Source organism: Pagrus pagrus (assembly GCF_965226575.1).
Source record: "Pagrus pagrus genome assembly, chromosome: 2".
NCBI classification, from domain to species: Eukaryota; Metazoa; Chordata; class Actinopteri; order Spariformes; family Sparidae; genus Pagrus; species Pagrus pagrus.
Genome location: NC_140186.1, coordinates 17,474,655 through 17,488,116, shown reverse-complemented (window position 1 = coordinate 17,488,116; position 13,462 = coordinate 17,474,655). Strand labels below are relative to the sequence as shown.

The following is a 13,462-nucleotide window of genomic DNA, read 5'->3' as shown; positions in this document are numbered from 1 at the left end:
CAGGGACGGCGGAGGTAAAGGCTCCCACAGAGGATACAGTGCAAACACTCTCCGCTCGTATAATGGACTGGAAAATTCCTCGCTTTGGCTTGAAGTACTAATGCGTGAAAAATGTTCATATAAATGTCTGCTCTGCTACTCCCGTCGCTGATTGATATAACACAATAATGATTCATACTGGGTTCACATGAAAGGCTTTTACATTTATTGTCCTCAACACCTGGAGATGCTTAGCTGTTTCCAAGAAAAAGAAAAATCCTCTGGCACATGTAGTGATACATCTTTCTCCAGGAGCAGCAAAAATGGTTGGAAGAGGTAGCGTGAGCAGTGATACATCCACAGGATTTTTGAGGGGCAAGGGCGTAAAATATAAAAAGGGCACCGGCTGTATGCGGGGGGGCACCAGCGCGCAGAAAGTTGGATATATTTATAGTGAACAGAGAGGACACTTCACCACATTCTGTCCACCAGACGGGCACCACAGAGGGCACTTTATCATGTTTCATCTACTATAGGGGCATCCAAGAGGGCCCCTATGGTGCCCCCCCTGCACCCCCCCCCCTCTGTCAGTCAATGGATACAACAGCTGAACAAGGACATGACCACCACCCGTAGAAAGTTCTGAGCTTCCCATAGTGTTTGACTGACATGTAACCTCTGGGAAAATACCAGAGCAGTGACCGCTTAGCGCCAAAGATATTGCCAAAAGCAAAAATAGAAAAGAAAGGACGAAAACAAAATTTGGATGCCGGCCAGTTTAAGTGAATAACAATACAACTCTCGCTTCGACAAACTGGAGCAAACACTGGCTGAGAGCCCTATCTTTGGATCTGAATAAAAAGCAAGCCATGACAGCGATTTTTCACAGACATCAACCGAGTTTTACGGCTGTGTCGATGGGACAGTGATTAAAGGAGGGAATAATGAGACGTAATGCAAACACATGTCACACAGGCGCCACTGTATGGAGCAGGGAGGGGGAGATAAGAGAGGATATTAGAGAGGAGAGAGGCCAAAAAAACGAAAGGAAATGAAAATGAATAAATTATTAAACAAATAAATGGCTTTAGAAAATGGAGAGAACAGAGGGCGTGGGACGGAGAGGGGCCATAGGAGAACGGCTGCAAACAGTCGCAAATCCTCTGGCAGAGAGAAAGAAGTGATGTGGAAGTCCTGCAGCCGTGCCACTAAGCCCCCGCTGCAGATTAAACTGTATAGTAGTAAGGAGGGGTGGGGAGGCAGATAGAAGGAGAGAAAGAGAGAGAAAGAGAGAGAGGAGCTGCAGAGGGAAAATAAGGCTTTGTGGTCTGGCACTGGTTCGCTATGTCAAACCATCATGCGTGCCACGGGGATAGAAGGGAGAAGGAGCATAGCATGGGGTGAGAAAGAGACAGGGAGAAAATGAAGAGGAGGACAGGAGGAAGAGAAGACATTAGATGTGAGGAAGAAACTGAGATACAAGAGAGGAGAGAGGAGGGAAAGGCTTCGGCCTCGGCTCAGATTGTGTGTCCGTCTGTGTGTGCAAGTGTGGTTGGAAAAATGGCATTGTTGTGGTTGTGCCTGGCTCCTTCAGTGTGTCTCCCTCTGATTGGAACATGAGGGTGGTGGTGGTGGTGCGTGGGGGTGTTTGTGTGCAGGGATCGCCCCGACCACAAACTCTGTCTCTGTCATTGTCTTTCATTCTCTCTGAATCTCGCTTTCCTCTATTTTCGTCTGGTCCTCATTACACATACCCCATATCTTCTGTCTCTTGTCTGAAGAATCCGACACACACGCACGCACGCACGCACACACTCACACACACACAAACTCACACACACTAGGCACACACAGCACATGTAACAAATATGGAAATTTGATGCCAGTGTGTCTCTCTGTTAGAAAGCCGACTGCTAAAAATGTCCGTGAGCAAAAGATGTTTGCTTGCTACGTCTTCCGCTACAATACTTTGATAAAAAATATAAAAGAAAAGGAAACAACCAAGCAGCAATTTTGTACTGAGAAAAGGAGAGACGGAGCTAGAGCAAAAGACGGAGACGTGAGAGCTGCGGGAGAAGAGACAAAAATCCGCCTGAGTGGAGAACAGACGAAGTGAGGAAAGTCTTAAGTTAAATTTTTAATATCTCACCATATGCTCCTCTCCACAGGTGAAGACATCTTTGCCTATTAATTACCGATTCACAGCCTGTATGTGGGTGTGATTGCGTGACGGACGGATGAGAACAGAAAAGCAAGAGAGGGATGAGTGACGAGAGGAACAAAAAAGGCAAAGACAAAGGGATAACACGGCGTAACGTGGACAAATAGATCAAGCAGAGCGATGACAGAAATACATACTATCGATCAGGCTCAGATGTTGGAGAAGTATGGGAAAGTGAGAGCGGGGGGGGCAATCTAGGAGTCAGACGGAGAAAAAGACAGGAAGGCTGAGAGCGACGGACAGATGATAGGGAGAGTCGAGATAGATTGGAAACTGTCCCCTCCGACTGCCAGGTAAATCAATAGCATTGCTGCGCCGCCTCCACTCCTCTCAGCTGCTCGTCCACCTCCTCCACTCCTCCTGACTCAACATCCCATCACTTTAAGCAAGCAGCAACGCAGCTGGACGCCGGCTAACTGTAGCTGAAGCGGGAGCCTCCCGCCTGCCCACTCTGACTGTTACAGCCTGTTTTCACTACGAGGCTGTCTCTCAAAATAGCCTCTTTAACATATGCAATTTGATTCATGACAAGTAGCCCTGAAAATGTTGCTCACTTTCTCACTCCTCTGCATGAGCAGGAAGGAAATAAGCCAAACTTCAGCTTCTTAAACAATCCGTTCTGTTCTGTATAATCATGTGTTTTTTATTCTTGGCAGAGATCTTTGTTTGCAACAGGACAAGTTGACCCAAGCAGCGATCCGGCTCTGCTGACCTGCCCGTGTCACCCCGGTTTAGACTGCATTGGCCTGGTCTGTGGGAAACGAAGGCGCAGTCACTATAATTACCGACCAAACTCATAACATCCCTGACCTTAATATCACCTCTCCCTAACCTGACCCAACCCTCGGGGCAATGACTTGGACATTTACGACATACATGCACACAGAAATGCGCTGACAAACATGTACGCTCGCACACACACACACACACACACACACACACACACACACACACACACACACACACACAGCTGGCTCTGCAGACACTGGCATCCATCACATCTTGTGAAACTTAATCTCTCTGAGAGGAGGAACAGCTGCAGTGGCACGCATGTGCACACACACACATGCACATGCACGCAAGCACAGTGGAAGATCAGCTGGGGTAAAGCACTTGTTCATCCACAAACTGGCATGTGACAAGGCACCTCTGACCTGAGAGTAGCAGGCTATGGTCGTAAAACAGGTTGTGGTCCACTTTCCTAATGTGCCCAAACATATCTAACAGGGCGCAGTTGAGGCCGTTAATGACATTTAAAAAAATGTTTTTACATTAGGGGGTATTTTCCTAAACCCTAATGCACTGCTTTTTTAGAAGATGATTACATCACTTCATCCTAGCGTTGTCAAAATATTGAAATATAGTTACATATTGATTCTGAATGCTTGTTCAATACTCACTTTTCACAGTATTGATGATAATAATAATCTTTATTTTTATAGAACCTTTCTTATCAAGGTTACAAGGCGCTTGTACGAATAAAATAAAATACTGCACGGATAAGTTAGAAGACAAGAAAACAAAAAAAGCAAGCTGTTCTCAGTGGAAAATAAGGCGTCCAGAACGCTGTATGAAGTTAGAAAGGTGGCAGGGTCCGCCAAATATAAACAAAGTAAATCAAAGTATGAAATTGTGTTGTCCTTTAAGGACAGTTTGTTTATTTAGTTTGTTTAAGGATAAAAGATCAGTCAAAGAAGATCTTTCTCTTCTGATTAAAATTTCTTCCCCAAAACTACATAAGTAAAAAAAAAAAAAAAAAGACATCAGACAGCATTATGCAAATACACCACACCCAGGCCGGTAATGCCAAAACAGTCAGGGTAAACAGCATTCACATGAAAAAAATGATTTCAAGTAAACCAAGACGCTATTTTAAGAATCTGAAAAAACCCTTTCATAAAAAGGAATTCTTAAAAGAAGCGGTTACTGAGCAAGTCGACCTGAGGTCCTCGGGCAGGCGGCTCCAGCGTCTGGGAGCATTTACAGCAAAAGCCTGTTCACCCTTGGTCACCAACCCAGACTTTGGAACCACTAGTGGAGTCATTTCAGAAGACCTCAGGCTCAGCTTGGCACAGACGGGAGTAGGAGCTCAGTAATGCAGCCAGGAGCCAGACTGGCACGGAGAGCTTTAAAAGTTAACAATAAAATCTTAAAAATCAATTCTACATTTAACTGGTGGCCAGCGAAGGGTAGGAAAAATATGAGTGACGTGCTCTTACTTCCTCGTACCTGTAACATGTCTGGCTGCTGCGTTATGATGCGCCAGTACTAGAATGTGCTTTATCGCTCTCCTCTCCTAACAGAGATGACACATGCGCTGCTGTAGTACCCATGCTGCACATAAAAGTTTATCTTCTAATAAAAATCTAAAAAGTTATTCCTTCAATGTCGTGTCAATTTTTCCCTCGTGGTATTGAACACGATATTAAATATCGATTCTTTTTCAAGCTATTGTATCTACGTTAGAGATTCCACCATCGTGACGACACTACTTCACCCTCATCTTAACTAAAATACATACTGAGACAGCTGGCCGAGAAAAAGCAGCACAAGTTGTCAATCAGTTAACGTAAAGATCGTGTAGGTGTTCCAAACAGGAAACATATGGCTCCTTCTGTGCAGGTTTTTCACAACAATACTTAACATGGATGCAGGCACTTAGCAGAGAAACTGTATGGGTAAACTGTATGTAAGACCAGATGACTGCATGAAGGCACCCCCCCCCCCCTCACATGTGTGTCTCTCACATACCTAACCTAATTGCTGTAAAAGTACTTGCCTGATTGATTTGTAAGCTAGTGAGGTCTGTAATGCTGCCATAGACAGTGTTTGAGTAAGACTGCTGACTACTGCCGAACACACACACACTCACACACACACACACACTCACTCACTCACACGCAGCACATCAGCACATTACGGCACATTACAGTCACTGAGTTGTGGCAGCAGCATAAAGAGAAATATAGATGTCACGTATCAAAATTGCAGCAAAGCTGTCAAAATACAAACAGTGTGCAATCACCACATCTCAGACGTGGAAGCAGATTGTGTAGGCTGCTGAATGGGGCATGCTGTGCTTCACGGCAATCAACTGCAATCAAACATTTCTCTTTTTCCAATAACCTCTTTTAAAATTGATCCAAATGGAGTCTGGTGGAACCCCAGGGACAGGAATTCGCCCGTATAATCCACTGTGGCCTATTTGAGTGTAAAGTGTTCACGCAGTTTTGCAAAAATTCACAGACAGCCCACTCAGAAAACAGGTTCAACTCACTGACTGACTGCCATTAACAAAATCCATTTACCCTGTGTCTGCAGGATCACAATAACGTCCATCCATCCAGTCGTGCTCTGTGCTCGGTTCAGTCGTGAGAAAATACCTCTGGGCATGTTTGGAGGGGGGGGGGGGCCAAAAAAAAATAAAAACCCCAGGCAGGCACCAAACCCCAGTGAAAAAGCAGGCGGGTTTACAGCCTCCTTAATCTCTCATCGGCATTAAAAAACCTCATTTCAAGAGGTGCCACAGAGGGTGCAGTGTAATAAACTGTATTTACTGTATGTTATCATCACTGTGGCACCAGAGGGGAACATCCAGATCATGACTGGGTGACAGTCATCTCGTACTGTAACATCATGAAGGCATGGCAGATAATAATAATAATAATAATAATAATAATAATAATAATAAAGCACTGAGATCAATATGAACTCACGGCTGAGACACATCAGAGATCACCCGGAACACCAATTCAAACAACTAACTGCTCGTGCTTCACAGGGCACAACACAGGGTGCCAGTCATGTGTGTGTGGCTGACACACACGCATCCGTGCGTCTTTTAAGCGCAGATGCACGGGCTCCCGAATGCGTTGTCGTTGTGAGAAGTTAACGCTCCGTGCGCGAAAACGCAAAACTACACACATGCACGATGAAGAGGAGACGCGCTCACCATATCAGCATCCTGCCCGGCGCCGTCGTTGGTTAAAAAAATAATAATAATAATACAGAACTCGCTCTCGTCTGGATGGATTCAAAGCTCTCCGTCCGTCCGTCCGTCCGTCGTCTTCTCCGTGTTACATCCACCGTGGCTGCAGCCGCTCTGCTCTGCCCAAATAATCCAGCACCGTGCGTCTGTTTCCCTCCCTCCCTCTTTCTTTCTCTCTCTCTCTCTCTCTGACTCTCTCTCTCTCTCTCTCGCTCCAATAATTCCCTGTACCCGGTGAGTACACGGCTGGGTAAGGTAGCTGTCAAGTCCTCCCCCCCTGTGTGGTGGCTGTTCCTGCTGCTGCTGCTGCTGCTGCTGGACTGAACTTGGGGTAGATTTTAAAGCCGCAGACGCCGCGCGTAATCCCTGCGACGTTGTTTCAGGGAGTCCGTAATGTGGCGTGGAGCGATGAGGAGTTTCCTTTGTCATCGCTCCCTCGCCCGGCAAGAGAGGAAATCGTCCCGAGCAGCGAGGTGGAGGTGGATGGATCGATGAGATGAGATCAATCTGGGCACGAATGCCAGATTCAGTTTGGAAATGTATCACGTTGAGACAAACAGTGGTCCAAACGCCAACGTTACACCCATAACGTTCTGGACACAATTGCAAGAAATTAGATAAGGAAAGTGAAGTGTAATGACTCACTACTGGCAGTGTTTTTCCCTCAATTTCCTCAGTTAAACTCTAGATTAAATCTCTGTCAGAGTGTTTTTTTTCCCTCGTTCCCCCCATCACATTAAAAAGGCTCTCTGGGATAATGTTTAGTTTTTGGGGAGATTAGGCAAGGGCCAATCACAGGCGCAATTTATCCGTGGAGACAAGTGGAGTCGATCTTATCTCCAGTGAGGAGCAGCTCTTTGATAAACTCGGGTATCATCGGGACATTTCATGTTATTTAGGCCAACAGTTTGCAAACTCCTGATGAGGAGGAACCAAAAAAAAAAAAAAAAAAGGAAGCCATGGTGTGATCTATGTGAAGATAATTTTTTTTTTTTAAATCTGGAAGTTTCTCTCGAACCGATGCGTCAACCAGAGTGCAGACAGCTTTATGATAAGAACAGATCAAAACTCAAGATGGGGCCGCTCGGAGCGCACAACGTGATTATGCCAGTGTGGATTTGATTGACTGAGCTTTGTGTAAGTGGAGTTTAAAATTTGCTGCAGCGCTGTATGTTAAAATCTTTATCAAACTGTTAAAACATTCAAATTAAGGTATTTTTAAAAAAAATTCTGAATTGTTTCTGACAGCACAGGATACTAAAGTGGTAAATGCTCTAGTGGGGCTGGGCACTATATCGATGGATGGAGACCGTGTATCGATATCTTTATATGGTGAAGTGTTGTGGTGTTAAAGGTGGCATGACGGTAAAGTGATGTCGTTTTCAGAAGTGGCCACACTGTTCCACTTTGCCCACCAACGTCCACATGACAGATGATTATTTATCAGAAATCTCACAGTGTTAGTATTTTGTGTAAGCACCAATAGTCATACCTGAATTATTGTCACAATATCGTGTATTGCGATACAGCCTAAAAATATCTCAATATTATTTTAAAGCAACATCATGTAGAAATTGGCGTTTTGTGCGATATGGCGCCCCCCACAGTTTCTGAGCGCAACACCACTGTCGTAAATACAAATCCCAGGTCTGTAACGTAATGTAGGTGCTGACTTCAAACAAACCTCATTACTTCATCACAATGTTACGTGTTGAAGTAAACACGTATGTAACGCTGTGATCCTGCCCTCTCACTGAAGTTTCATAATGCAGAATTTACAAAGTGACAGCTGAGACAGAGACACCATTCACCCTGTTACAAGACACTGTACCATCATCATGATTTTGAAGCCGTTATTTTAAGGTCAAAAAGTTACATAAGATTAACAAAATTCTCATTGTGTATATATTTTGTGCAAGTACCAAAAGTCGTCCCTACAATATTGTAACAATATCGTGTAGCCTTATATTGTTTAAAGACCACATCGCCCAGCTCTAAGCCCTTTTCTCCCAGGACTAGTAAGGGTCTCTTGTGGAGGACGTCTGTGATCTTAATCACACGCAAATCTGCCATGTCTGTAATTGGTAAAGTAAAAGATCCACCACATATTACCTTCCATATTGCTCAAAAATCAGGAGGGGCGCCGCAAGCTGTGGCAACTGCTGTATGCATAATATGCTTCTATTTTCTTTTTAACCTTAGGTAGTACTTATTTACACTAAATAAATAATGAAAATAAAATGACCTCTAGGTGGCCACTTACTAGTCCTGGCCCCTCCTATTACACACTTTTTGTGGGCGTCTCTGTCGGCAAGGCTACCACACAAAGCCAAAGACAAGAAAATATCATCAGTACAAAGGCAAAGGTTGGCAATGAAGAGAGACCACAGAGTGTAGTGTCTCTCAAAATATTAGCTTCTGACAGTGTGAAGCTGAACCAGTTAAGATGCCACTTAAAGTATACACACATATAGAGGTGATTTGTTCCTTATTTAGTTTTTGTCAGTGAGATGTCACACTGAAGTTGCAGTTAAAAAATTGTTTGAGGAGTTTGCAGCAAAAGATGTGTGTGTGTATGTGTGTGTGTGAGTGTGAGTGTGAGTGTGTGTGTGTGTGTGGTGTGGGTCGGCAGGGCTTGAAAATATTGTTATCTATAAAGGGGGCCCCTGCTGAAACAGTCTGGGAAGTCCTATGAAAACATTAGTCCCGTGTGAATCGCATGATGGTAATTCAGGGTCGTATTTCTTTTTAAAGTCTGTTTTCTGTTGTAAGACAACTGAAGAGGTAAGCAATTTGATTGCTGCTCATAACAAGTTGAATAGCAGTCAATAGCCTTGCTCAGAGATCGGATATGTTGATGCTTTAAAGTGATGACAGAGAAGCTCTTGAGCAACAAAGGTTGTCATACTCAAGCACAGCTACAAAGCACCTTTTAGTTGATCTAACGTGCTGCAAAAGTGCGTTACAAAGTGAGCAAATCGGCTCTAAACTATATTAATAATGTGGCTGCTGAAGATCAGACGCGCTCCACATAGCCTTGACATACTGGCCAGTGCGAATGGGTGTCAAGACTGTCCGTTTGTGTGATGACAAAGAGACACGAGGTCGGCCAAAGAAGGAGGGAAATGGAAGATTTTAACACCATTTCTTTTTAGACTTTGAGCACATGCTTGCACCACAAACACACACATACAATCACCAGCACACAAACTTATCGGGGTGTGCTGACCTAGAACACCAAACACAATCAGTGGTGCAGCAGATTCCCATCAGCGCAATGTAAATGAGTTGGAGGAGCGTAAACGTGCTTTGTTGCAGAAACTCCTCAGCTCACTGGGTACAAGAAAACACAACCTCAGGCGCGGGAAACACACACACACACACACACGGACACACAGACAGATGCATACCCTCACACGCACCAGAGACAGATGCCACACATACACAATGTGCACACAGTCACAGTCACACACACATAGTCGCTCAAAAGATAATAGCTCACACACAAGAGATAAGGGTTTTGCTGTTGAGATAGCTTCACAGACTAAAATGAAATCTGGGGATGTGTTTGATGGGCCTCATGACATCACAGTGCACACACGCATATGCACATTGCACATGCACTGAACTGAAAAGACAATAAAGAGGTCATATAGCTCTAATAAATACACCCTATGTAGCAAATTGAGTTACATATGATGCTTTTACTTTGTTGCTTCACACCCGGGCGCCCTCTCACTGTCAACACATATCCTCAACACTCTCCAGCAGCTCTTGATTAAATATTCAAGTCATCCACTGATAAATATGTATGGATGTATGGGTTCAATATTCAACACGCGCTCGCGTGTATGCATGGATGCTCTCTGTATGTGAAAACACACGACTGTCCGCACACATGCTCACCCCGCAGGCATGTTGCACACACTGTCAACCAACTAATTTATCAGTTTTCAATGTTTTCTAAGTCATGCATGAACTCTGCCTCTCCTCAGCTCGCTGTATCTACAGTTACAGCTAACCCGGCTCAACACATCCCTGTTCTCTACGCCCGCATGGAGACACAAATTTGGACGAGTGACAAGTTGAAACTCTGTCTCTGCTTTATTGGAGATATCGTCTGCACCAGGGTTAGCAAGCAGGCTTAATAAAATACTCCGGGCTGTTACGCTGCAGCATGAGAAATTTTTATCAATTTGGAGTGCATGCTTTTCATAGAAAATGTCCTGCTCACTTATGGTTTTAATCCTGTGATCCGGAGATAATAAGTCCTATGCTCTACATATCACAACACCAGCAATATGTGGGCTTTGAATGTTCTAAAAATAGGACGAGTGTGACTGATAGAAAATATTTAATATGTCAACGATTTCTCAGATTTTTCACCTACCAGCATGCAATTTTTACATGGTTAATGGTGGAAACTGTAACTAAATAATTGCCCTTTAAACTGCCAAAGTGTGACTTCACACTGTGTGTGACCAATGTCTAAGTAAAGCCGACCTCATCAAGTCATAATGACTGATTCAGAGTGTGGGAGATCCAGCTGAGTAGCCACAATGAAAGAGCCTCAAAGATGGTACAATATCCTAAAGATTGGTTGACATGATGCTCAATAATCAACATTTATGAAAACATTGTGACCCATTGATATTTCTCAGCTTTTTTCAGTTAAAAAAATATAGGCTAACCTGTGACTTACACCATGGCCTGATGGTGGCACAAGAAGGACTGTTGGACATTTTGTACACAATGAATAGACAAAAACTCTGTTGGACTAATGGGGCACTGGTGAAATTGTACAGTATCTAATGTATATCTTGGACTGACCACTGCTGAAACGAGCTGCCATACAGCAGAAATTTTGACCCATTATAACAAGAAAAACACAACCCATAACATTAATGATGGCTCCATTCCATTTAGGTGTGCCAGTTAGTCAGCTACAACCCTGAAACAGGAACACCTACTGCATATGAAAAAAAGAAAACCATCATTAATGTTAATACTTACACCTGTGTTTGGAAAAGTCAAAGATATCTGGCATGAGTTGTTGGTGTATTTCTTTACAAACTGGCCAATTGGCCTCCATAGTCATTACAAAAAGAAAGATAAAATAAGCTTTTGAATGAGTTTTTGAAACTACTTTAAATTTAATGACAGTAGACTGGCTAAATGTTTATTCTATCTGTGCAAAAATATTGATGTTGCTACGCTGTTTTATCAGTAGAAGAGATTTCATTATATCATTGAGAAAAGATTACCTTCATTATACCAAATCTCATTAAAAGTGATAAGAGTAGAGAATCATTCTGTGAAGAAACTATGAAAAACAAAAAGGATATTGTGTCAGACGCTATGGGTTTAAGATAGATACAGTTTATTGATTGAAATAATCCCTTGCAGTATATGCCACTGCAAATTGCCAGCGTTCTTGGGCAACGGTAAAACAGTGTTCTCCAAGAAGGTTTAAAGTAAAAGTTCACCCCCATGGCGATTGAGTGTGGGAAAAGTTTCATAGTCCAAAAAACAGTTAGAGAGCTTCACAGCAAAACCCACATAAAACTGCTCCGTACAGATTCTAACCAACAATGAAAAAACAACAACCCCTTACTGTACCTTAGCATCAGGCTGCTAAATTCTACTGTGTGGCAGCTAAAGATGGCCAGCAGGTGGAGAATAACATTATGATACATTATAAAAAAGGTTTAAAACCCCACAAAGACTCTGGACACCGGTCCTGGTTTCATCACCTTGAAAGTTCACCTCATGACTTATGAGAGGGGTGCGGAGCGGCGGCCCATTAAAGCCATGACATTTCAGTAATTGCCTCTAATCTCAGCATCATGGAGTGCCACGGTGCCACCCACTTGCACCATTTGCTCGCACATGCCCTAATCATGGATTTCCCACACATATACTTGACCCTGCCTACCCTGCCACTGACACTCGACCCTACGAAGAAACAAGCAGAAAAACATTCCTCCAGCTTCGAGGCATTGATGACTTTATGATAGTCACATCCTTTCTCTTTGTGTGTATGGAAATGCGACTCACAAATACGCACACGGATGTATTATACACACACACACACACACACACACACACACACACACACACACACACACACACACACACACACACAAACACAAACCACATCATTATCCCTTCCTTCCTTTAGACACTGACCTGCCGTTTTGCCAGTCCTCCAGTCATCTGTTTTCTACCCAGACATGTGAGGCTGCAGTGGGCTGCTCACCATTAGTGGCTGGGCTGGTATAAGAGATGGCACCTTCCCTAGTTGCACCTGGACAATTACAACCATAATTTCATAGAGGGAGACACTAATACAGCTAACAAGGAGAGCGCAGTCGGAGTGATGTGAGGGGATAGGCCGCTGGTCGGTTTATCATACATGATCTACAATCAAATATCTGGATTACATCACAGGGTAAACAAGAATGACGTGTTTTTTTCCTTCCTTTTACGATTTCTTTGCCACACACATGTTAAAAGGCACCGATTGAGCCTTTTGTAAACATGTTGATCTAGCTCTGACAATAGACATTCTCCTCTGGCTTAGCTTCGGAGAGAAAAAGCTAATACGGAGCTTTTGGAGACACCGAAAATTGATCAGTTTGCCGGCAGCGGAGGCTGAGCTGAAACGTTTCTCTATCTACATGTATAACAGCAAAAATCTCTATTGCTAGAATTGATTTTTCACAAACCCAACACAGATGAGCTTAGCTGGGCTGAATTATGTGTTATAGGCTCAGAATGTTAAGCAGCGTTACAAAAGAAACACCCAGGGTCGTGCTGTGATATGCACTTTAATCATGCACAGGAGACAGATACGCTGTGTTCCACGAAAGGTGGTGGTGTGCTGGAGTCAGAAAGAGGGACAATTAGGGGGTGACAGGAGAAAAAAAAAGAAAGAGAAGAAGCAGAGAGCGAGCAGCCCAGCAGTCCTAAGGAAGCTTTTATTGAACACTAAGACGGGAGTATAGAATGATGAACATCCAGCCTGCTCTTTTCACATCGAGGAAATTGCATTTGGGAATATTGAGCTGGCTGTTATGATGAAGTACACAGCCCTTCCTCCACACACGCACGCAAACATGCACATTTTTTATGGTCTTGCATATTAGCAATACAGAAAATATCATATTTACAGAGTCAGATCTGCGCGCACGCGCCACACGCACGCACAGGATCTCATTTAGTCTGTGTGCACGGGGTTGGATGAGCACTGCCTACTATTGAAAGAGCGGAAA

At 43.7% G+C, this 13,462-nt stretch overlaps 1 protein-coding gene across 15 annotated transcripts in view; it reads right to left on the bottom strand.

Moving 5' to 3' along the window:
- ptprdb (protein tyrosine phosphatase receptor type Db) overlaps window positions 1–13,462 on the bottom strand; it is a 158,274-nt gene that overhangs the window by 92,335 nt on the left and 52,477 nt on the right. The window contains exon 1 of one of the 15 annotated variants that reach the window (XM_084344998.1): window positions 6,153–6,352. The exons of 13 other annotated variants lie outside the window; for them this stretch is intronic. The gene's annotated coding sequence lies outside the window, so the exon portion shown is untranslated. Of the gene's footprint in view, window positions 1–5,508; window positions 5,575–6,152; window positions 6,353–13,462 lie in introns of those variants that run through there. One more of the 15 variants, XM_084344999.1, reaches the window with a different exon arrangement.